At 37.7% G+C, this 24,945-nt stretch overlaps 1 long non-coding RNA gene across 1 annotated transcript; it reads left to right on the top strand.

Moving 5' to 3' along the window:
* Positions 1-767: 767 nt before the first annotated feature.
* On the top strand, positions 768-3,760 carry LOC141670746 (uncharacterized). Its single transcript, XR_012554709.1, has 3 exons — positions 768-1,051; positions 2,363-2,563; positions 3,576-3,760. It is a non-coding gene; the product is annotated as an uncharacterized LOC141670746 (long non-coding RNA).
* The last annotated feature ends 21,185 nt before the right edge of the window (positions 3,761-24,945 follow it).

Here is a 24,945-nt window from a genome sequence, read left to right on the forward strand (position 1 = left end):
CTCTCCATACGGATGTTAGAAACTATCGATTTTAGGGGTGTACCATCATTATTATGATTTTATTTACTTATTTATTGAGATAATATAGCAGTCAAAACAGTTCTAACCCCTCTACGCGCTACTGTCCCGAATGAAGTATCGTTTCATTTAAATTAAAATTTCCATGATCCGTCTGTATGGATGTTAGAGACTATCGATTTTAGGGGTGTACCATCAATATTAGGATTTTATATATTTATTTTGTGAGATAATATAGCAGTCAAAGTACTCAGAATAGACTAACCCATGTATGCGCTATTGTCCCGAATGAAGTATCGATTCTTTTAAAATAAAATAAACTATTTATAATTAATATATAATTTATTCTCTAAATATTTTAATTATATATTAGATTTTTTTACAGATATCGAATAAATGGGGAAAAATAAAAAAAAATGATTTTTTATTTTTATAATTATCTAGATAATCGTTTGAGTGTATAGTAATTTTTGTTGAATTTTTAAAATTGTCTAGTTATTTTATATTGATTATTAATTAGTATCTAATTCAGTACATAAAAAATAGAAAATCATCCACTTGATTGTTATGTGGCATAAAAGTATTGGCTCCATAATGCATCACCCGGATTACCCGATAATATTAATCTAGACCGTCTAATCGGTTTAAAGAAAAATAATTTGAGTAAATCCTGACCCATGGTTCATATAAACTCATCTCGTTTACTTTTTTTTCCTCCCTTATGGGTTCTTCCCCTTTTCCTATGAATCTTCCTTTATCTTTTTACTAAAATCCAGATTTCTTTGGTGCAGTTTTTGATTCGGTTTTTGTTTATTCCTAATTGTAACAGTTCAACTGGGGAACAATAATGATCATTGGATTGTAAAGAGCTAATTCAGTTAGATTAGAGAGAAGGAGATGCATACCACTGTGTTCTTAAACCTGACTGTGTTGCCCAAAATCTGAAAATGTTACCGAAAACCCCAGCAGGACAATAATGGAGATTCACCGATCACCACACATGTCACAATTCTGGTGACACCTCCTGTACAAGGTAATGCTCTTTGTTAGAAATACTCTTCTAAGCCATGTTTCATATGCTTGCCGGAAACTATTATTAGAAAGAAAATGGACTTGCTATTCATTTTCTTTTGTTCTAAAATGATAGACCTTAGGGGATTAACAGTTTTGCAAAGTTTTGTGTATTGTATGTGGTGTAAGATGTATGCTGTTGATGTTGGCAGACTATGATCTTAATTTATGCTCTTCTCTTATTTGTGTTACAACACCTTTTGACGACCTTGTCGAGATTCTTGATCTAGAGAGAGTCTTGGGCTTGTTGGTAACTTTTAACATTCTTCCTAACTTTGGCTTTGAAAGGTGTTTAACCCCCCTCCCCCACACCTGTTGAACCTCCTTCTTTTGTTCAACCTATGATAGGCTACTCTAAACCACTAGTCCAACCACTTTGGTATAATAACTTCTCTACACTTTTCTTATTTGTTGCGGTTCCGGTTGAAGGTAAACAGGTGAATTAGGTTGCGGATGGGATAGCTATTTGTTACTGTGATTTGTATGTGTATGTGTGGTACATTGATGTTTAGCTGTGTTGATAAATTGTGTATTTATTTCGGTGTTGTGATTGTGCAACGTGGAGTGAGACGTAGCTCCTTTGTGTTTGATCTTGTGTTTGGATACTTATATTTATTAAGTGTATTTGTGTTTATATATGCATTTGCATTGCTTATGTATTTTTCCTACTGTTATATTTGGGGGAGGTCAAATTTAATTTCTTTAAAGTCTAGTAATAGCCGTGTCTGAAATGCCTTTGTATATTTTCAACTCCTACATTTTAGTGTATACTTGATATGTTGTTTTTGGTTCGGCTTTGTTATGCTTTCCCTGGAGTTTGTTTCGTTTATATTAACTGCCTTGGAGTTTGTTTCTGTTGATATTTTAGTCCGTTACTCCTTTGTGTTACATGTATTAATTTGCCAATTATAAGATTTTCTTAAATTCTTACAATAATGGTACTGTGTTTCTATCATATGGTTAATGACTTGTTTCATTTTATTGAGTGCTCGACTTATATCTATATTGGGTGTTTCTGCAGTTTTATGCGTTGTTAGCTAGGCCTGGGTAGTTTGACACATCTTGTATATGTCAGTTGCTTTCCTTTAGTTTTTGGCTGCCTGTACATTGCTAAACTTGCATCTTGATTGGGTGTTTTTGAATGATTATGGGCAGTTAGCCACGCTTGGGTAGTTGGGCATGTATTGTATGTGTGTTCTGGTTGTTCTTTGTTTTTTGGCTGCCTATACATTGTTAGCTCCTATATTTGTTTTACAGTAAAATTTTCTTTTAGGTTTAGCCTAGAGGGCAATGCCAAGGGAAGAGCAGAAGGTCTAATGGACAAGTTACTGATGGTAGCTAGCAGGTGGAATGCATTGTTGTTTCTGCATAAAAAAATGTCTAATTTGATATTTTCAGGCACTAATCCTTGAGAAACATACCTCAAGACTAATCCTTACAATCAAACGTAAGGATTATGGCTGTTATTTATGCGGTTAGTAGAATAACCCCTTCGCAAAATCCATATGTTTAGTGCTATGAGGGGCATTATTTTGTTGATTTTAAATGCTAAATCTTAGCTTCCGAATTGAGCAGCCTAGTCTGTTGATTTTAAATGCTTAATCTTAGCTTCCGAATAGATTATGGCAGTTGCAACATTCTATTTACTTTGCTGAATAAGTATTCTAACATGTACAAGTTTCCATCCAATTAGTCTAATTACTGAAAGGTGGCATGTATTTTGTAACCTGAAAGCTTCCTGTACTTTAATTCATGCCCCTCCTGTTCATTAGCTGCTTATATGGATCATTCCAAGTTGTTATAAAAATTGTAGCTGTAGCTGTGAGTAGTCTTAGCTGTAGGTGTGCAGTTGGGTGTGTGCTTCAGATATATTTTCTGCAGGTATTTGTTGTGGGTCTAGCAGCTTTGTTTGGTTTTTATTCCCCAGATTTTGAGTTGTCACTACGCTACTGTAATGAAGCGTTACATTAACTAATAAATTTTTGTCATATTGTAACAACTCTTATTTAGTGTTACAATAGTTATAAAGCTAGTGTTGCATTGAAACGGCGGTGTTGCACAACATGTAAGACAAGCAGCTGGTGTTACTTTAGGTAATTTTTTTAATTTATAAAAATATTAAAGTGAAATTATTATCATAAATTATTATTAAAATTATATTTTGGTTGACTAATGAATGAAGAATGTAATATAAAATATTATATAAATTAAAAAATGTATTGTATATATAAAAAATTCAGTTATTTATTTAATAAATAATATTTTTTGTCTCAATATTTACCCCCTTTTCTCGGGTATCTCTCTTCCTTAGGCTCCCCTCTCTCACTCACCCTCGTCTCTCTCACTCACCTTATCCCCTCTCGTCATAACCGTCCTTTCTCTTGACGAACACAAACTTCCTTCGTTTCCCCGATAATTGAACTTTTCAACATCTTCTTCTCCCCCGTAGACTTTCTAATTTTTAATTTTTGATTTAATTTTTGCAGGTAATATTAAGGGCTTTGAACTTCTTAGCATCTTCCCTCCCATCAAGCTTTGATTAGTAATTGTTTTTTTATTTGACTTGCTAGGGTTTTGTATTCAGTTAGGTAATTAAAATTTTACCTTTGTTTTTGTTTTTTTTTTAGTCGAGTTAGGTAATTGAGTTGAGTTGACTTGTGTACTAATTGTTAAGGGGTTTTCACCGATTCGGTGATTGAATTGGGTTCGAATGTGCCCTATTTGGAATATCTTTTGCTGTCCAGAGTTGTTTAAGTACTTTCATATTGAAATTATTGGTTATCAGGGCGGTCATCAGCTATCCATGAGGTTTGTTTCTTCTGTATTTTCATTTTTTTTTCTGTCTTTATTTATGACTCTATGTTGTTTGATTGGATTTGATTTTAATACAATATTACTACAATATCTGAGACACTCTAATGTATTGACTAGTGATAACTCCTGGTGGCGGGGCCGCTCCTTCTACGCCGTCCTGGATCCTTCGCCGCTGTAGAGGTGTAGCTGTGGTTGGGTTCCTACAAAATAACACCGGAAGGGGGGTTGGAGTCCCGCGGCGCCTCCGGCGTGAGAGTAAGAACTCGCTTTTTGGGAAGATGAAGATAGAAAGGAATGAGGGTGGCTGTGTGTGTATATGGGTGTGAAAGAATGATTAACCCCAAAACCTCACCTTCTTGGGCTATTTATAGCCCAAGGGTAGGGTTTTGGGTTTGGTACCTTTAGATCATAGCCACTGGTTCTGGGAGCGGAGGACACCTGGATGGACTGTTCTGAGGATGCTCTGACACGTGCCCTGATTATTCCCATAATTGATGTGTGACAGTTGTCACCATCACGTGCCTGGTTCAACGTCTCACGTGCTGGGATTTACCAAGATTAGGCTTGCGGGACTGAACTGGTTAGGAGGGGTAGTGTGCGGGATTATTCCTTCCAGGAGGTGCGTGGAGCTAGGAACCTAGGAGTAGCCCTTCCAGGAGCTATATGGAGTTAGGAGCCTAGGAGTAGTCCATCTAAGAGCTGTATAGAGTTGAAATCCTAGGAGTAGTCCTCCTAGGAGCTATATGTATTATCATGTGCCCCCCACTCCCTTACGCATATTTTATGGATGGGGGAGTGAATTTGGGTTTGTTTGTAGAGCATGAGTTTTTGATTGTTTTGTTAGAAGGATTTGAGCTTTTCTTGCCTCCCAGTCCGGATTGCGGTGAGTTCGGTGAATCAGGACTAAGGTCTTTGCCTTTGGAAGGAGTTGAGCTTTTCTTGCCCCCTGTCCAGATTGCGCTGAGTTCGGCGAATCAGGGCTAAGGTGGTTGTCTTTAGCAGTAGTTGAGCTTTTCTTGCCCCCCAGTCCGGATTGCGCTGAGTTCAGCGAATCTGGACTAAGGTGGTTGTCTTTGGAAGGAGTTGAGTTTTCTTGCCCCCAGTCCGGATTACGCTGAGTTCGGAGAATCAGGACTAAGGTGGTTGTCTTTACCATGAGTTGAGCTTTTCTTGCCCCCCAGTCCGGATTGTGCTGAGTTCGGCGAAACAGGAATAAGGTGGTTGTCTTTAGCGGGAGTTGAGCTTTTCTTGCCCTCCAGTCCAGATTGCGATGAGTTCGGAGAATCAGGATTAAGGTGGTTGTCTTTAGTAGGAGTTAAGCTTTTTTTGCCCCCCTGTCCGGATTGCACTGAGTTCGGCAAATCAGGGCTAAGGTGGTTGTCTTTAGCAGGAGTTGAGCTTTTCTTTCCCACAAGTCCGGATTGCACTGAGTTCAGCAAATCAGGACTACAGTGGTTGTCTTTGGAAGGAGTTGAACTTTTCTTGCCCCCAAGTCCGGATTGCGCTGAGTTCGGAGAATCAGGGCTAAGGTGGTTGTCTTTAGCAGGAGTTGAGCTTTTCTTGCCCCCCAGTCCGGATTGCGCTGAGTTCGACGAACCAAGACTGAGGTGGTTGACTTTAGCGGCAGTTGGGCTTTTCTTGCCCCCCAGTCCGGATTGCGATGAGTTCGGAGAATCAGGAATGAGGTGGTTGTATTTAGCAGGAGTTGAGCTTTTCTTGTCCCCCAGTCCGGATTGCTGAGTGTGAAAGGGTCCGGACTTGGAAGTTGAAACAGTTTTGGGGATTTCCCCCCAATTATTTGAATTGTTATAGCTGTAAGAGTGTGGAGAGACGTGCCCCATTATTCGCTTTATTAATTACGGTTTTGATGGGTCGTTCAGATGTTGCCACGTGGCATGGTTGTTGGTATTTCACCGTGCCTATAAAAGGCACTCCTCCCCTCCTACTTCATTTTTTACTTTCTCTTCTTTTCTTCTCTCGTTTTTTCTTTGTATTTCCTTCTTTTCTTGCCGTCGCCACCGTTTGGTGAGGATAGTTCTTGGAGGTTGCTTGTTTTTGCTTGGTCGTCCCCAACCGCTCCTTAATCTCGATATTGTAAGTGTTGTTCTCCTTCTTTGTTTTTGATTTTTCCTATGTATTGAATTTTTGTCTCTTATTTTCTTTGTTTCGTAGGTTTTTTGTGTTTCTTGTTTATATATGTATGTATATATACATTTTTGGCATATTTTGGTGTTTTGATTTTGTTGAATCGTGTTTCTGGGATTATGGTTTTTTGTTTGGGTCCGGATTTGGTTAACTAGTCCGGACTAGTGTGTTTTTTTTTTGTTTTTATTGTGGGCTTCTGAGTTCGGAGTAATAGGTTAGGGGTGTAGTCCGAAGTGGATGATTCGTTCTGGGTTTTATTTTTGTCTTTTGGGTTGGGTCTCCGGACTGTTTGCTTTTGACTTATAACAAAATTGAACATAGGGTAGTCTGGACCATGTAGCTTTCAAGATAAATAAACTGTATGGTTCTTAGACTAACCTTTATCACTTGTTTTAGGTTAATGGTCCGGACTAAGGCGCGTGCCAAAGCTTACATAACTTGTTATCCGGGGCCATCTGGTTCGGATCTTGAGTCTTCTGTTGATTCTGAACGAGATGGTATAGGGAAGAAGGCTTCCACTTCCGACTCTGAAGCTATAACGAAGCTTTCAGTTGCCAAGATTTCTTTCAGAAAGGTACCTTGCAGTCTGGAGGGTCTGTGGGTCGAGAATCCGGGGTACTTTGTTAGTAAGAGTGAGGAGATAGAAGATAGCTTATATTATAGGAGTATTAGGTCCGGGTACGCTAGGCATCCTAATGCAGGTCTGGGGCCTTATAATATGGAAGCTTTCGATAGGAAGTTTGCGGATAGCATAGTGGCTAAGGAGCATTATGAGCTAAACGATGAGTATGCTTCTTTAGAATGCGTGGCTCATGATTCGGCAGTCCGTGCTACTTTTCAGTTGGATCCCCGGATCGAGTGGAGGTGGCCGGAGCCGGACAAGCGGCTTTATCACAGGCCGGCTGATGGGTTTGTTACGGTGTGGCTGGAGCATCTCCGGTCCGGATGGAACCCGCATTGACACTTGTTTCTCAAGCACTTGTGTAACTATGTATATAAGGTTTCTCCGATGCAGATAATGCCCAACGGTATAAAATGGATGATGTGGTTTATTGCTAATTGCAATAAGTTTAAAGTTCAGCTCACCTTTAAGCTGTGGCATCATATGTTTCATTTAGTCCGTTCCAGCCAGTTCCCCCTGTATGAGCTTCAGTTTCGGGCTCCGGAGTGTGGGTACGGCGGCTCCTACAGGCTTGTAATTCAGCAGTCTTCGTTGAAGTACTGTAAGAGAGAGCTGATCATGCTCCGGGGTTTTGATTTGTATTATCTTTCCCATGTTGCCTCGGAGGGAGTCCGGACTCGGTTCCGTAGGGATGTGCTCCAGGGTGAATCTATCCGGCTGATGTTTGCTTTTTGCTAATGCTTGGGTTTTCAGATGACTCGTAATACTTTTATGATTCATAGGACCATGAATAGGCTAGGTTGTAAGTAGTTTCCTCTTTTTCCCGGACTTCTTATATGCCTTCTTGTCTGGACATGTTATTAGCTTTCTTTTGCTATGATTGTTTATTCTTTTTTACTTGTGTTTTTTTTCCGTTGCAGGTTTGCCTCATTATAATCCTGATATGTCGTCTTCAGCATATAGTGATGCGCTGAAAGGTCTTGGAAAAGCTTTTAAGTTGCCAAAGAAGGCTGTTGCTGCTGGGTCCGGATATAATGCTTCTGCGGAGCAAGGATCCCAGAGCAATGTGGTTCCGAAGCCGGAGCCCAAAGTTGATGTGCACCAGTATACTGCGGATCCGGATGCTGAGGTGGATATCAGAAATGAGTTTGATAATCTTGATGATCTCGGCCCTATTGGGGAAATTACGGATGTTGAGACTGGACGGAATAGGAGGAGGCTTCGGACTCTTAGTACAAAACCTCCTCGGGCTGAAAACTTTGAGGCTGGCTCTGGGTTCGGGGCTGGTAAAGGAAAAACTGTTGGTGAAGGGAGTCCGGATGCACGTGGTCCGGGGCTGGAGGAGAAAGTTGCTCGGTTCATGACTGAGATTCCTACTCAAGGTGAGTAGAGGAGGATGAATCAGTCCGGATTCAATGCGACTATGAAGGAGTGTTCCCGGCTTTGGGGTCAGGTATATCTTCATCTTGTTCTCGTTTCTTGTCTTGTTTTGCCTTAGAATATTTTCTAAGTTTCTCCATTTTTTGCAGCTTTGTGGGTATATGGCCGGATCTGCTTCTCTGGCCTACAATGAGATCAAAGGTTTCCGGAGTGCAATTGCCGATAAGGAGTCGGAGATTAGTCAGCTCCGGGACTAGATAATCGTGAAGGACAATTCTCTCTTTGGATTGAACAAGCACCTGAATGAAGTGACCATCCGGGCTGAAAATGCTGAAAAGGAGGTTTCTGACTTGAAGTCTGAATTGGATGAGCTCCGGAGGTATATGTCTGCTGTGCGTCCGGAAGCTGGAGTCATTGAAGAGTTCAAGAGGTCTGAGGAGTATGACAAGGCTCTTGCTAATGCTGGTGCTCCGGAGATAGCTCGTTGATGGTTGATTGCTAAATGGCACATTAAGACTGACCCATAGGCCAGTTGGGACAGCTTCGTTACTGAGTTCATTAAGGTAAAAGAGGACATTGAGCTCGAACTAGGTGAACCGGAGCCGTTCGACGGCCCTTGCCCCAGTTTCCAGCCTCCTAATGCTCCGGAGTCCTGATTTACCTTTGATTTTTAAATTTGTTATGGATTTAAGACTTTTTGTAACTTCAATTTTTGTAATAAATGCATTTTACTCTGGACTTGTTTAGTCCGGATACTGTTTCCAATATTTTCTTTTATTGTTGTTATTTTGATTTGCTGTTGTTGGTTGTTTTTGCCTTAGGAAAAAAAATTTCTAAGTGAAAATTGTTGTACTAGTCCTGACTAATAGCTTTTCCGGACTAGTGGTCAGCTTTTTCACTTAGAGAATTAATTCCAATTAAGATGGTTGCACTTGTCCGGACTAAATGCCTAGTCGGATCAGTGTTAGCTTTTTCACTTAGAAAATTAATTCTAAGTAAAATGGTTGCATGTGTTTGGACCTAATAGCTTGTCCGGACTAGTCCTGACTTAATAGCTGGTCTCGACCAGTGGTTGCTTTTAGTTAGAAAGTCAAATCTAAGTAAAAATGGTTGCTCTAGTCCTGACTAATAGCTTGTTCGGACTAGTCGTGGCTTTTAGTTAGAAAATTAATTTTAAGTAAAAATGGTTGCTCTAGTCCTGACTAATAGCTTGTCCGGACTAGTGGTGGCTTTTAGTTAGAAAATTAATTCTATGTAAAAATGGTTGCTCTAGTCCTGACTAATAGCTTGTCCGGACTAGTGGTTGCTTTTGGTGAGAGAAAATTAATTCTAAGTAAGAATGGTTGCTCTAGTCCTGACTAATAGCTTGTCCGGACTAGTGGCAAGTTTTCAAAAGTATATAAAGGGGGAAAAGCTTTTCATTAATCATTCATACAAAATAGAAGGAGAATCAAATTCGTTGCTTGCCATATTGGCTACAAGCTTTTTGGTTGCTTTGTTTGTTCTCCTACTGGTAGAATTTTCTTAGCCTTAGTCCATGCCAAGTGTTTGGGACTTCTGAGCCATCCATGTTCAGGAGCTTGTAGGTTCCTGTCCTGAGGACTTCTTTGATCTTGTATGGTCCTTCCCATTTGGGCATTAGCTTTCCAATGTTTGTGGGATCTGATGCTTCAGTGTCTCCAAGAACTAAGTCTTCAACTTGGAAGTTTTTGACTCTTGACTTCTTACTGAAGTGCTCTCTTATTTTCTCCTTGTAATTTTCCATCCTTTCTACAGCTTGGTCCCGGACCTCATCAATTAGCTCCATGTTTGTTCTGAGTCCTTCTTCATTTGCTTCTTCTTCAAAGTTTATTGCTCTGTGGGAAGGAGAGCCCAATTCAATAGGAAGCATTGCTTCTGTTCCATAAGCTAGTTTGAATGGAGTTTCTCTGGTGCTTATCCTTGGGCTTGTCTTGTACGACCAAAATACACTTGGTAGTTCTTCTGGCTATTTGCTTTTGCATTCTTTGAGTCTTTTTTCGATGCCTCGGAGCAGGATTCTATTAGTTACTTCTACTTGGCCATTTCCTTGGGGATATGCCACTGATGATTTTTTGTGCTTGATCCCACGCTCCTGGAGGTAGGAATCGAACTCTGATCGAATGAATTGGGGCCCATTGTCTGATACTAGGACTCGTGGTATCCCGAACCTCATCAAAATGTTGTCCATAAACTTTATGCAGTCTTGTTGATTGTTTGTCCTCATTGCTTTTGCTTCAACCCATTTTATCATGTAATCAATGGAGACTAGCAGGTACCTGAGGTCTCATTTGGCCCGGGGGAAGGGTCTGATGATGTCAATACCCCAAACAGCGAAGGGGATAGGTGACAGGATTGAGGATGGTAGAACTGGGCTGATTCGGGACATATTGCTGAAAAGCTGACATTCTTTGCACTTCTTGACGAATTCAATTGCATTCTGATGAATGGTTGGCCAGTAGTAGCCTTGTCTTATAATCTTATGAGCTAGGGCCTTTGCAGACATGTGGTCTCCGCATATCCCTTCATGCACTTCTGCCAAACAGTACTTTGCTTCTTCTGGGCCAATACATTTCAGGATAGGAGATGAGAAGGTCTTGCGGTAGAGTATTACTTCTTCGAGGAAGAACTTGGCTGCTTTTGCTTTCAGTCTTTGAGCTTTTCCTTTGTCTTCTGGGGGTTCTCCATTCTCCAAGTATTTGATGAAGGGAGTCATCCAGTTGTGGCTGCTTTCGATCTCCAAGACCTCTCTGGATTCAATGGATGGTTTGAGGAGTTTTTTGAAATAAACTGAGCAGTCTAGATCTGATGAGTCCTGGACTAATTTGGATAGGATATCTGCTTCTTCATTTTCTTCTCGACATATCTGAATGACTTGATGGATTGGTATTGAAGCTAAGTAGCTCTGAACCAAAGCTTGATACTTTTCTAGAGTAGGGTCCTTTGCTATGTATTCTCCATTTATTTGCTAGACCACTATCTGGGAGTCGCTGTAAATTTTTAAGTCCTGGATCTTTAGACTCCTGGAGAGCTTTAGTCCTATGATCAATGCCTCATATTCTGCTTGATTGTTTGTTACGGGGAAGCCGAAAGATATAGCTATATGTATCTTGAATCCTTCTAGACTTCTGAGTATGAGTCCGGCTCCCGACCTCTCGCTTGTTGAAGAACCATCTACCTTTAGGGTCTAGGCTCCCGGACTTGTTTCCTTTATTGGCTCCTGATCCATGTCCATTGGTTCCGGTTCTTCTTTTGCGAAGTTGCATTCAATTATGAAATCTGCAAGACCTTGAGCTTCGATTTCCGTCCTGGGAATGAAGCTTAAATTGAACTGGCTCAACTCCACAGCCCAATTGATAAGTCTTCTCGAGACATGTGGCTTGTGAAATATTTTCCTTAGTGGTTGATTTGTTACTACTCTGATTTCTCTCCCTTGGAAGTAGTGCCTGAGTTTCCTTGAAGTTGTGACTAAGGCAAAGACAAACTTCTCCAATCTTGGGTATTTTGTTTCCGCATCTTTTAAGACTTGGTTTACATAGTAAACTGGTTGTTGTTTTCTATTCTCTTCTCTGATTAGGGCAGCTCCTACAGCTTATGCTCCTGTTGATAAGTATAAGTAGAGAGGCTCTCCTGGTTGAGCCTTAGTTAGGACTGGTGGCTGAGAGAGGTAGGACTTGATTTCTTCGAATGCCTTTTGCCACTCCGGTCTCCAGTTCACCTCTTCATTGTTGGTTGCTCCTTTGAGTAAATCAAAGAATGGTAGGCACCTCTCTGCTAGTTTTGAGACAAATCTCCTGAGTGCTGCTAGGGATCCTGCTAGCTTCCGTACATCTTTTTATGTCTTGGGAGCCTTCATCTCCTGGATTACTTTTATTTTCTCCGGATTGGCATCTACGGCTCTATTGCTGATCATGAATCCTAGGAACTTGCCTGCTCCTACTCCGAAGGTACATTTCTCCGGATTCAGCTTGAGTTGGTTCTTTCTTAGGTTTCCACATGCCCTGGAATAGTTATTGATTTGGAAATCATGTCATCGAGATAGCACTCCAAGATCCTCGCAACCTGGGACTTGAATATCTTGTTCATTACTCTTTGGTAAGTGGATCCTGCGCTGGTAAGCCCGAAGGGTAGCATCACATAAGCGTAGACTACTCTGTGAGTTATGAATGCTGTCTTGGGGATGTCCTTTGGGTTCATCTTTATCTGGTTGTATTCGGAGAAGGCGTCCATGAAACTTAGCATGATGTGTCCGGAGGTGGCATCTATCAGTTGATCAATATTTGGGAGATGATACGGGTCCTTCGGGCATATATCATTCAGATCAGTGTAGTCTACACACATTTTCCATTTGCCGTTGGACATCTTCACCATGACCACATTAGCTAGCCACTCCGGATATTTGATTTCTTTGATGATTCCTGCTTTGAGTAGCTTTTTCACCTCTTCGTCAATGGCTTTTTGCCTCTCCGGGGCAAAGTTTCTTCTCTTATGTTTGACTGGTTTTCTGTTGGGGTTGACATCCAAGTTGTGCATTGCTATGGACTCATGTAGTCCTGGCATATCCCTTGGTCTCCAGGCAAAAACATCTTTGTACTCCCGGAGTAAGGACACTAATCTCTCCTTGAAGGACTCCTCGAGTCCTGACCCAATTTTCAGTTTTTTGCTGGAATTGCTTTAATCTACCTCGACTTCTTCTGTTTCGACCACAGCTTCAATTTTTGCATGCTCTTTGTTTGAAACCATTTGATAAATTCGGGCTTCAGAGTTCTTTTTTAGATAGAAGTTTGCTTGTTCAGATTCTTTGGTTGCTTATATGGTAGGACTAGCATGGTCTGGGACTTAATTTTCCTTGTCCACTACCATGACTTAGTTGCTTGCCAGTCCTTCTGGACTTGTTTTGTTTGCTTCTTCCCTTGTCCGGGGTCAGTGCTTCTTCATGATTTGTTGCTTGCGAACGACCGTAGCTTTCCTTTTGTTATCTTGATGGGTTTCTTCCATAACTAACCCCTGGTTGTAGCATGTTTCAGCAACTCCATAATCTCCTTTAATCTCCCCGACTCCTGTCGGGGTTGGGAATTTGATCTTGAGATGGGAGTTTGAAGTTATTTCTTGCATCATGGTTAGAGCTGATCTACCAATGATTTGATGACATATAGCATTGATCACATAAAATTTGATGACATGAGTCACTTGGTTAGAAGCAGATCCAAAAATGACTGGCAGATATAAAGTTCCTTGGATCGAGACTAAGTTGTTGCCGAAACCATAGAGTTAGTCCTCCTGACACACATTTGAGCGGACGCTCCCTAACTGCATTCTATCCACCGTGTTCTTGAAGAGAATATTTACTGAGGAACCATTGTCTATGAGCATTCTTCTTACTTCATTATCAAAAATATCCAGAGTGACAACTAAAGTTACATTGTGACGAGGGTTGACTCCCTCGTAGTCCCTGTTGCTGAAGGATATCACCAGGTCTGGGAGTGATTGTATTGAGAGTACTTCTTCGCCGAAGTCCGGGCTCCGGGGTAGGGAGTATGATCCACCTAGGACCACATTGACTACATTCTTTCCTTTATTCTACACTTCCCCTCTGCTGTCCTGGACTAAGTAATTGTTCATGTTCCCCTTCTTCACTTGGTCTTCGATGAAGTACTTGAGTGATAAGCAGTTCTCAGTCTTGTGGCCATGGGTCTCGTGGTAATCACACTGCCTATTGTAAGGCCTTCTCTCCGGAGGAGTTTGCATTGGTTTCAGAGGATAATATAAAGGCTTGTCTTTTACCTCTTTCAAGATTTCCCCCCAGGTCATATTGAGAGGAGTCCAGTCCGGCTCCTGCTTCGGCTCCCGGAGTTGCTTCGCAAGTCCTGGGTCACAGCTCGACTCCTTCTTAGGACCAAGTCTCTGGAAAACCGGAGTAGTTTGTCTTTCTTGGCTTTGGTTGCTTTGCTTAAATTTCTTATCCTGATGGTAACCCCCTTTTGGTCGGTCATCAGTGTTTTTACTCCTGGACCCCCCATTCCGGGTCATCCACATTGCCTGGAGCACATCTGTTTCCTTGATGAATCTGGCAGCCATAGAGTAGGCTGCTGCCAGACTTTGAGGCTCCTTATTGATTAGCTCCACTATATATCCCTCATTGTGCTCTGGGTCCAGGTTCCTCCTGAAAATGCTTAAAGCTTCCCTTTCATCCAAACTTGAAACTTTATTGATTGCTTCCTGGAACCGGCACATGTATGCAGAGAGGGACTCATTGTCATGCTGCCGGATTGTCTACAGGTGACACATGTGCATTTCGTGCATTTTGTTTGCCAGAAATCTCCGAAGGAAGAAGGCTCGAATTTTTCTCCAAGAGTGGATGCTGCGGGAGGGGATTCTGTTGAACCATCTCTGGGCCCCTCCCTTAAGAGTTGAGGCGAAAAACCTTGATTTCGTCAAGTCATTGTAATAATATATCTGCGCTATCTCCTCAAAGTAGTTCAGGTGCTCCTCTGGGTCTCCTAGACCATCAAAGGAGTCAAAGTTGTAATGTTTCAAGCCCCGCTGCCGGGGGATAGCTTCCAAGGAATGGTTGAAAGGAGTGAGTGTTTCACCAATCTCTACTCTTGAATCCCTGTCCATTTTTCTTTGCAATTCATAAATCATGTCTTTCAGGTCCTTCTGCTTCTCTTCTTCTTCATCATCAGAAATCAGCTCTGGAGTAGGACCTCTCCGGGTTCTTTTGCTACTAGACTTGGCCAATAGCTTTTCTTCTTCTAGCTGCATTCTCTTTTGGATCTTTAGCTCAAGCTTTGCTTCTTCTTCTTTCCTGATTTGCTTCCGGACCTCTTCCAACTTTCTCTGCTTAGCAGCTTCTACTTGTTTCTTGCTTTGATCCTTTTTGCTTTTCTTCCCCTTGGCTTCAATTCGATCAAACACAGATCTCTTCGATTGCTAGGAGTCCCCGGACTCCTCCGGTTCCTCCTCGAGTTTAGCTTCTTCTTGGAGCCAGGTCTGCTCCTACCTATATAGTCTGATTGCTTCTGCTAGTTCATCGCTTGTAAGGTTAGCCATGTGCTCTTCGGCTACTGGGACGTTGGTGTACTTGTACTGATTGAGCTCTATGAGGGTCCTAGCATCCCTGGTATTTATAATTCTCTCCACAACAGGAGTGTGTAGTGGCTGCTCATGGAATATTTCTCTCTCGGCTCCTGGGTCAAGGGCCTGGGAGTGGTCTGGCTCTTGGACCCGAGCACTAGCAGATGGTCTTCCAGAGGTATTCTTTCCTGGTCTAGCCATTTCTCAACAATACTAACAACAAATAACAACAATATGCTACACAGAATATCGGTTTAAGGTTGCTTTTTGAAAATTGCAAAAAGTACCCAGATGAACAACAAACACTACCAAATAGCTTCCTGCGAGCAGTTTAAACAATTTCCTGGGACTACTCAACAATGTAGTAGAACGCAAATGCCATATTCAAGCTAGTGCAAAAATGATTAAAACTAACGATAGCTCACACAAACGTGGCTTAAATAACCAAAACAGCTCACACAAACGTGGCTTAAATAAACAACATTCATTCTTATGGAAGAGGTTGGTTGCTTGGGTTCTTACAATTTTGAATAAATGGACTCTTTGAAGAGCTTGTTGATGAAGGTGAATCCAGGGGCAATGAGACCCAAGGATGGAGAGCCCCTCCTTCTAGCGCCAAATAATAACTCCTAGTGGCGCGGCCGCTCCTTCTACGCCGTCCTGGATTCTTCGCCGCTGTAGAGGTATAGCTGTGGTTGAGTTCCTACAAAACAACACCGGAAGGGGGGTTGGAGTCCCGCGGTGCCTCCGGTGTGAGAGTAAGAACTCGCTTTTTGGGAAGATGAAGATAAAAAGGAATGAGGGTGGTTGTGTGTGTATATGGGTGTGAAAGAATGATTAACCCCAAAACCTCACCTTCTTGAGCTATTTATTTCCCAAGGGTAGGGTTTTGGGGTTGGTACCTTTAGATCATAGCCACTAGTTCTGGGAGCGGAAGACACCTGGCCGGAGTGGATGCTTTACACGTGTCAGTGCGGGACTGGCAGAGGAATGTTCTGAAGATCCTCTGACACGTGCCCTGATTATTCCCATGATTGATGTGTGACAGTTATCCCCATCACGTGCCTGGGCCAACGTCTCACGTGCTGGGATTTACCACGGTTAGGATTGCGGGACTAAGCTGGTTAGGAGTGGTACTATGCGGGACTACACCTTCCAGAAGCTGGGTGGAGCTAGGAACCTAGGAGTAGTCCTCCCAGGAGCTATATAGAGTTAGGAGCCTATGAGTAGTCCTTCTAGGAGCTGTATAGAGTTGAAAGACTAGGAGTAGTCCTCCCAGGAGCTATATGTACTATCAACTAGAATATCATAATATATCGACTCTGAACTTTGGAGTTTCTCTTAGTTTCTTTTATTTAGAACAGTTTAGGAGAAAACTTCCATGTCTCCGTCAATTATAAATTTTGTAGCTATATTCATTTTGAAAGCATAATTTTTTTCCTTCAGCCATACTTTTATCCGAGGCAAACCATAAGCTATCACTTATATGAGTTTATTTAAGGTTTCAAAGTTGAATTTCAAAATTATTTAGTCTACTTGGTAGTATATAAGCTTCCTCCTTACAGTTATCTCTTATTCCTTTTTCATTATGAAGGGAAATCGAAACACAATGCCTCTTTCAAGAGTTTCCTTACAATCCCCTACTGGGACTGCTCGGGGTCAGGTTTGACTATGTCTTACCTACTCAGAATTAGATATAATATGTTTATACAAGCTGTACCATTTTAGTTTAATTATATGGAGTAAAGTATGTGTAATTTATATTAATAATTAACAGGCTGATGATATTCACAATAAAGAGCTATCTTAGAAGACGGGTCAGCCTGAGGAGAAGGTAGAGCTGATATTTTGCTGAATTGTATTCATGTGACTTGTTTATAAACTTAACATACCTCTGATTCTTGGAAACAAAAATAATATTAGAGCATATAAAGAAGCCTATATACACTAATTCAAATCTATGTTAACGCATAATATGGGCCACCTAGACACTTCATTTTGTATAAAGTTGTAACTAATATCTTTATAATATTTATATTACACATTACACAATTATATTGCACAAACTTTATCTAGCAACTATTGTGCAACTCATCGTATCATTATTCATTTTACTAAGAGAGGACCATCAAATGAATTTAATTAAACTGAATTCTAAATTACAAGTTATTATATTTATCGGGTTTAGCCGTGTGAGATGAAAGTCTCATGCACGGTTTTGTTACACGCATATCACCGTCATGAAGTAGAAACTTCAATCCCCGGCAGCTACCAGTGTTATTTAATATCAGACACCCGAGTTCATTCTAATATGTTAAACGCGTGGGTATTTGATTTGAGAATTTCTCATTTGACATGTAGTCATATTAAACTAGTATTTTCAAAAAGAAGTTTGTAACACTCATATACCACATTTGAATGTTGTCAAGTTATATTTTTTAGTATCATAAGTAAAACTCATTACCCGTAGTCCACGATTACATATCAAATGAAAATTTATAAAACCCCTTACACACATTAGCGGATTAGAATGGAATTACGGGTTTCAGATACCACATAGCATATAGGCAACAAGGAGATTAGATGATTTTCCAAAGACCTCTTCATCAAATGAAAAATCGATTATAACAAAAGTACATAATAGCTACATTAACAAAATTAGGTAATTATTTTATGTCGGAGATCATTAATTTTGTAGCAAACAACATTAATTTGGGAGCAAATATTTTTCTAGCTGTCTTTCCTTTTTAGACGATTATAGGACAAACTATTTTGAAGTATTCATTATGGTTTCTCTTGTAATTAAATACAACTGGACTTACATCATCCCACTTTGTTTCTAACCGTTGGTTGTGGCCTGGGGGTCAAGCGTATTAGGATCTAAAATATTATTGTAAATTACAATTGAATATAGACATTAAGAAATTGATTTTTGATGAGGAGCCGAAGAGCTGCAAACGTCCATCACATCTCGAACCACAAATGGATTAAGCTACCAATCCACTTCGAACACGTTCATTTAATAGAAACAGAAACATCCTCAGACTACACATGTTCAATTCCCTGCTCACAATTTAAATTATTATACATGTAAATGGCGACATACCATTATTACATATTTGTAAAGTCTTAAATGAAACCCATCAATTTCGTATTTTTTTATTAATAAATTTCATATTCAGACTCGTTAGAAAATGCAGACATAATTCAAAGCAGAAAAGAACATAGGAAAAAATAGAAAGGAATATACGGGATGCTGTTAAACAAAGTGAAGAATCTATAAACATGATGTTATGCATCCGGTCACATATATGTGCTTCTTTGATGTTTCAACCAATTTTTTTAGAGAATATTGTACACGGACCATAAGTATAAATTGATCATCGTCGCTTTCATGGATTACAATACAGGCTAGAGCAAGAGTGAACGAGTGTAGTTTATGCAGACGTCTTCTCCATTAGTTCCATCACAACACTTGCAAATCAATCCCAGTTTTCCTTTGAGTTACCTCCTCTAGTCATCCTATCATTATTCATTTTACTAAGAGAGGACCATCAAATGAATTTAAATAAACTGAATTTCTAAATTACAAGTCATTATATTTATGGGGTTTAGCCGTGTGAGATGAAAGTCTCATGCACGGTTTTGTTACACCCATATCACCGTCATGAAATAGAAACTTCAATCCGGTGCAGCTCCCAATGTTATTTAGTATCAGACACCCCAGTTCATTCTAATATGTTAGACCCGTGGATATTTGATTTGAGAATTTCTCATTTGACATGTAGTCATATTAAACTAGCATTTTCAAATAGTAGTTTGTAACACTCCTATACCACATTTGAATATTGTCAAGTTATATTTTTTAGTATCAAAAGTAAAACTCATTACCTGTAGTCCATGACTACATGTCAAATGAAAATTTATAAAATCCCTTACACACACATTAGCGGATTAGAATGGAATTACTAAAAAAGACCTCTTCATCAAATGAAAAATCGATTGTAAGAAAAGTACTTAATAGCTACATTAACAAAATTATCTAATTATTTTTCTACCATTGATACACATTTATATTAGAAACTAAAGTTTGATAAATCATCACATAAATATTTAAATTTTCATATAGTGATGTATCACCTATACCCCATTATTATATTCAGCAATGAATATAAACATACATGATTAAAATTGATAAACAGACAAATAAAATTATGGTAAAAAGACTTTGCAATCCCATCTCACATATGGTTAAGAATCAGATTAGCTCAAGTTTCCAAATTATTGAAACAACTCAGTGCATTCACATATCCTCAATAATATAATTATCCAATAATATAAAAGAAGATTGTATCACTAATTTTCTTCAATTAATATGCATTTGTATTTCTCTGAATACAAGGGTTAAAAAACAAAATCTATATAATCTAAGGATTGTTCGTGAAACATCATCATCTTAAAAAAATTAATTTCAATATAATGATGTACCATGAACATCCTCAAATTATATGGATTTGATAAACTATAACACATTTTTGTTAACAAATTTAAATATTTTTACACTATCATAATATGAGAGGTTTTCTTACTATCATTCTATACAAGAATACATAAAAAAGGACACTCTATGATTTGTAATTTGTGTATCAGGAACATAGATTGTGTACGTATTTATAGAAGAATAGAGGGATATGAAAAAAATAAGTCTATAACATTACCATTGATTTCAAAGTATAACGTATGTTTAAAGCTCGATAACATCCACCAAATACAAATTTCATAAATACTCATTTAATTTGTGAAATTGTATACAGCTGGAAAAATAAAGTACAATTTTTTACATATATTTATATATAATATAGTTGGACTTTTTTGTTATGACAATAATATGAAAGACACATTTTCTATTAAATAATATGCAATTTTAATTGATGACAGGTATTTATATATTTAAAAATAAATTATTTGAATAGAATGCACAATGCACAATATACTTATTTTTTTGATGTTAGGTACAATGTAACTTAACAACAATATAAACCAAATATTTTTTACATATTATGCAATTTTGGATAGTAAGAGATAGTATATCCATAAATAAATTATTTTAGTAGTAAGGGGCACATTTTTTTTACAAAAATAAGTAGTAATATATGAATATTTATCGATAATATATTTTTAAAATGAAACGATGATTTTGAGATTATTAAGGTATATGCATACTCATGATTTGTTGGTGGTTCACCAAAAGGACATATGGGCCTTTTTGAAACTGGACTATACAAGTGTCTGTAATGGAAGGGTAAATGACTAATTTTTAATTGGCTCAATACAATATTATTTTGTTCTCTTTAGAAATAAATTGAATAGTCCTCTAAGTTTGCAAAGTTATTTAATTAAAACTTGAATATCTTTTAATTCTAAATAAATTAAGATTTGAATTTTATTTAATCTTATATTTATGAGACTGAAGCCACAAAAAGTCACCAATGCCAAATTTTTCACAGAAGTTGTAGACATATGCCTTGAATAAATGGATGCTCTATAACATTTAGAAGACTGATCAATCAATGATATTATAACTTTTTACTTGTCAAGCTTCTTTAGCTTCATTACCAACTATATAAAGGTTTTTTCAATCAATGATATTATAACTATTTACTTCTCAACCTTCTTTAGCTTCTTTACGAGCTAGATTTTGGTAATCATTGCCAATTTACTATTATTTACTTAAAAGATTACCCTGATGAAGCCTTTCATTATTTTTTCTAATAGCTTTTTTATACAACTTAACACATTATTAATATAATATTTATTTTTCTGATTAGAAAATCAAATAAATATATCTGGGTATTAAAGTATGGTCATATCTTTTAATGGTCATATATACATGGAAATGATGATAACTTATGTAAGATTTTATGATGGTATTGTTGTTTAATCATAGAAACTTTCTTGTGATTGTCCAGAGAATACAAAAATCAATAATGATACACGTGTAGTTTTCAAAACATGTTGGGTGCATCTATCATCTAAATGTGAGAACACGAACTTTCGATATTTGTACGGAGCATGCTACTGAGTACTTGTAAGCGTCCTTGCAAGCACGAGTTTTGTCAGATATGCCTAGGATCATGGAATGCACATGATCCTAAGGCGTGCAATGGTTATTAGGAGACTGTGAGGAGAGCATAATGTGAATTTGTTAGACTTAGAGTATCGGCTCACGAATACAACAAGAGATATGCTCAATATTATGAAAGGTGGGCTATAAATGAAAAGTCAAAAGAGAAAGCATTATCAGATCTAAGCAAGTTAAAAAATAAGAAATTTCAGAAACTCGAAACTAGAGAAAAAACATTGTTAGCGAGAATACCTAAGCGTGGTAGCAGATTTTTTAATAAAGATGAGTATTAAAATGGACTTATATTTATGGATATTCTATGCCACGAGAAGCATAAACAAAAACAAAGGTATTTGAGTAACCACAAGGTGAGGCTGAGGTGGCTTTAGAAAGGCTCCATGATTACATAGAGAATAAGGTGCAAAAATACTTTAGGGATGAGGCTAGCTCAGAAGAATTTAATAAAAAATTCGTAAGGAGATTATAAATTTAACTAAGGTAACTGGAAGATATTTTTCGAACTTTCTCAAAGGATAAGAAAATGGGCTATCTGAAGTTGATGTTACTCCAGTGAAAGAAAAGCATGTCCAATTGACAGATGTCTGGCAGTGTCAATACTGTACTGCCCTAAATGATTGTGATCGACCATAACATGTGCTAAAGGTGCTTGGTGCGTAAAGGGTGCTAAAACAGAGACACCATTCAAGAATTTCGAGGTAAGAGCCTCTTTAAGGCAGCGAGATAAATTTTTTTCATATTTTTCAACTCAGCTTAATTTAACAGATTTAGTAAGTAGTTGCTACTGCTTTGTTTGCAAGTGAACTGGTTTTGTATTTACCTTAAATTTTCATAATACTTAGATTTTATTTTCCTTATGTTAGACAATTCCTATATTTTAATGTTTGTTTGATTGGAATGTGAGGGAAAATGGGGAATTGTGAGAATTGAAGTATTCATTATGGTTTCTCTTGTAATTCACTAGAACTGCAGTTACCTCATACCTTTTTGTTTCTAACCGTTTGTTATGGCCTTGGGGTCAAGCGTATTAGGATCTAAAATATTATTGTAAAGTACAACTGAATATAGATATTAAGAAATTGATTTTTGATGAGGAGCCGAAGAGCTACAAACGTCCATCACATCCCGAACCACAAATCGATTAAGCTACCAATCCACTTCAAACACGTTCATTTAATACAAACAGAAACATCCTCAGACTACACATGTCCAATTCCCTGTTCATAATTCAAATTATTATATATGTAAGTGGCGACATACTATTATTACATATTTGTAAAGTCTTAAATGAAACCCATCAATTTCGTATTCTTTTTTATATCTAAATTTTACATCCAGACTTGCTAGAAAATGCAGACATAATTCAAAGCAAAAAGGAACATTGGCAAAAATATAAAGGAATATACGGGAGGCTGTTAAACAAAGTGAAGAATATATAAACATAATGTTATACAATTTATGCATTCAATCACATATATTTGCTTCTTTGTTTTTTTAACCAATTTTTTTAGAGAATATTGTACACGGACCACAAGTATAAATTGGTCTTGGTTTCTTCCATGGATTACGCTTAAAACTAGAGCAAGAATGAACCCGTGTAGTTTATGCAGACTGCTTCTCCATGGGTTCCATCACAACACTGAAAAATCAATCCCAACATTCCCTATAATTTCGAGTTACCTCCTCTATTGTAATATTTGGGAGATAACGTGTAACTGTTTCTATCAATAAATAATTATTATGTGATTATTACGTATTTATTATGTGATTTTTGGTGAATTATCTGATGATTGGTGTTGTTACGTGGATGTTTATATGTGGTAGAGTATAGGCATGTTAATTTTATTATGTCCAGAATAAAATATAGATAATTATGATATTTTTTTGGTAATTTTTGGACTGTTATATGATTTTATAATGATTTATGAATTTATTCATTATTTTCTGAATAATTACAAAACTATTTTATAAAGCCAGGAATCGTCCAACTTCAATCATTTTTGCATTTTTACAACCCGAAACTCTTCGAAAAACTCCTTCCTAACCCAATCTGATAATTCCGGACATTTCCCGTGATTTGACATTTTCGTTCAGATTATGGTTTGACCTGTGCGCGTACCGGCGCAAAATTTTCGATAAGATAACCATTTCAATAACATTATCTTCATATAAAATATTTTATAAGAAGCCCGGTCTTGATAATTATCCAAAAGTTCTAATAGTTATCCAAAAGTTTTTATAATTATCCAAAACAAGTTAATAGTTATCCAAAACATTGTCCAATCGAATCATTTTTGCAGTTACTTAGCGGCAAAGTAACTTATTTTTTGATCCATTACGATCCGACGCGTATTAATATTCCATAAATATAAATAGCCTATTTATTATTTCATTTTATTCATATAATCATAATCAATCAGTAAAAATATAGAAAATACAGAGAAAACCCTGTAAAATCGTCGCGTTCTTGAGAATCAAACTCAAATCCAAAAGCGTTATCGAACTCAGAATCAAGCGTGCCATATACTGAATCGAAGCTCTCGAAAAGTTCTTTCATAATCAATCATCCATTTTAGTGCAGAAATCAAGGTGATTTTCTTATTTAATTATGTTAATACAAAATAATTAATGATTAAAATAGGAATTTTTGATGTTGATGTTGTTCATATGATTGATGATTGTATCTTGTAGATAATTTTATCCTTTTCATTTTGGTATATTATATGTCAAATTTAGAGTTCAATAACATGTAGAAAAGTTGGTTTGATCTTCGAGTTTGAATGTTCTTGGTGTTCTTGAATAAATTAATCGGAAAATTCATGTTTTGGCCGGATTTTTAATCCCGTTAAATCTGGGCATGTTTGGAGACTGTGAGATGTAGATCGTCTCACCAGCAATCAAACCATTCTAAAATTTTGTCTGTTGGATGTCAATTGAAGGTCGTCAGAAAATCTGACATCGCCGGCGACGTGAACTTCCAGTCGGTTTTCCGGCCGACTGGGGTATCGTTTACGACCTAAGAAACCACGATGAGGTTCCATCTCTCCGGTGCTTTTAATCTGCCTCTTTTGATGGAATTCTGGACAGATTTTCGAGCTTGAGGTCGGCCGGCAATGGCTGCCGCCGGCGACCGAGGAAGAAGGTGGCATATTGCAGCTTTGACATCGAACTTTCTCAGAATTAATTAAAAATGGACTTCTGTTTAAAATCTTATAAAAATGGATTTCTGTTTATAAAAATTATAAAAATGATATTCTATTTATATTTATTTTCAGAAAATTGTTTTCAATAATTTAAAAATTCTAAAAATCATTATTTTAGTTCTGAAAATTATTTTTAATTCAAAAACAAATCTGAATTAATTAAATAATTAATTTTAGTGGATAATTAATTAGTTAATTGATCAATTAATTCAAAAATTAATTGATTAATTGATTTAATTAATTTTAATTGATTTTTAATTAGATTTAATTATTTATTTTGATTTAAAAATTTTGAAAAATAGTTTCGAGTTTTAAAATATTATTTTATATTATTTTCAAGGCTCGATAACTATTATTAAATCATTTTGAAGTCAGATTCGGGTATTCGACCGCTGTTATTTAATTATAAAATGATTAAGATACCAATCAACTTCGAACACGTTCATTTAATACAA

This window comes from Apium graveolens, chromosome 7, assembly GCF_009905375.1.
Source record: "Apium graveolens cultivar Ventura chromosome 7, ASM990537v1, whole genome shotgun sequence".
Classification (NCBI taxonomy): domain Eukaryota; kingdom Viridiplantae; phylum Streptophyta; class Magnoliopsida; order Apiales; family Apiaceae; genus Apium; species Apium graveolens.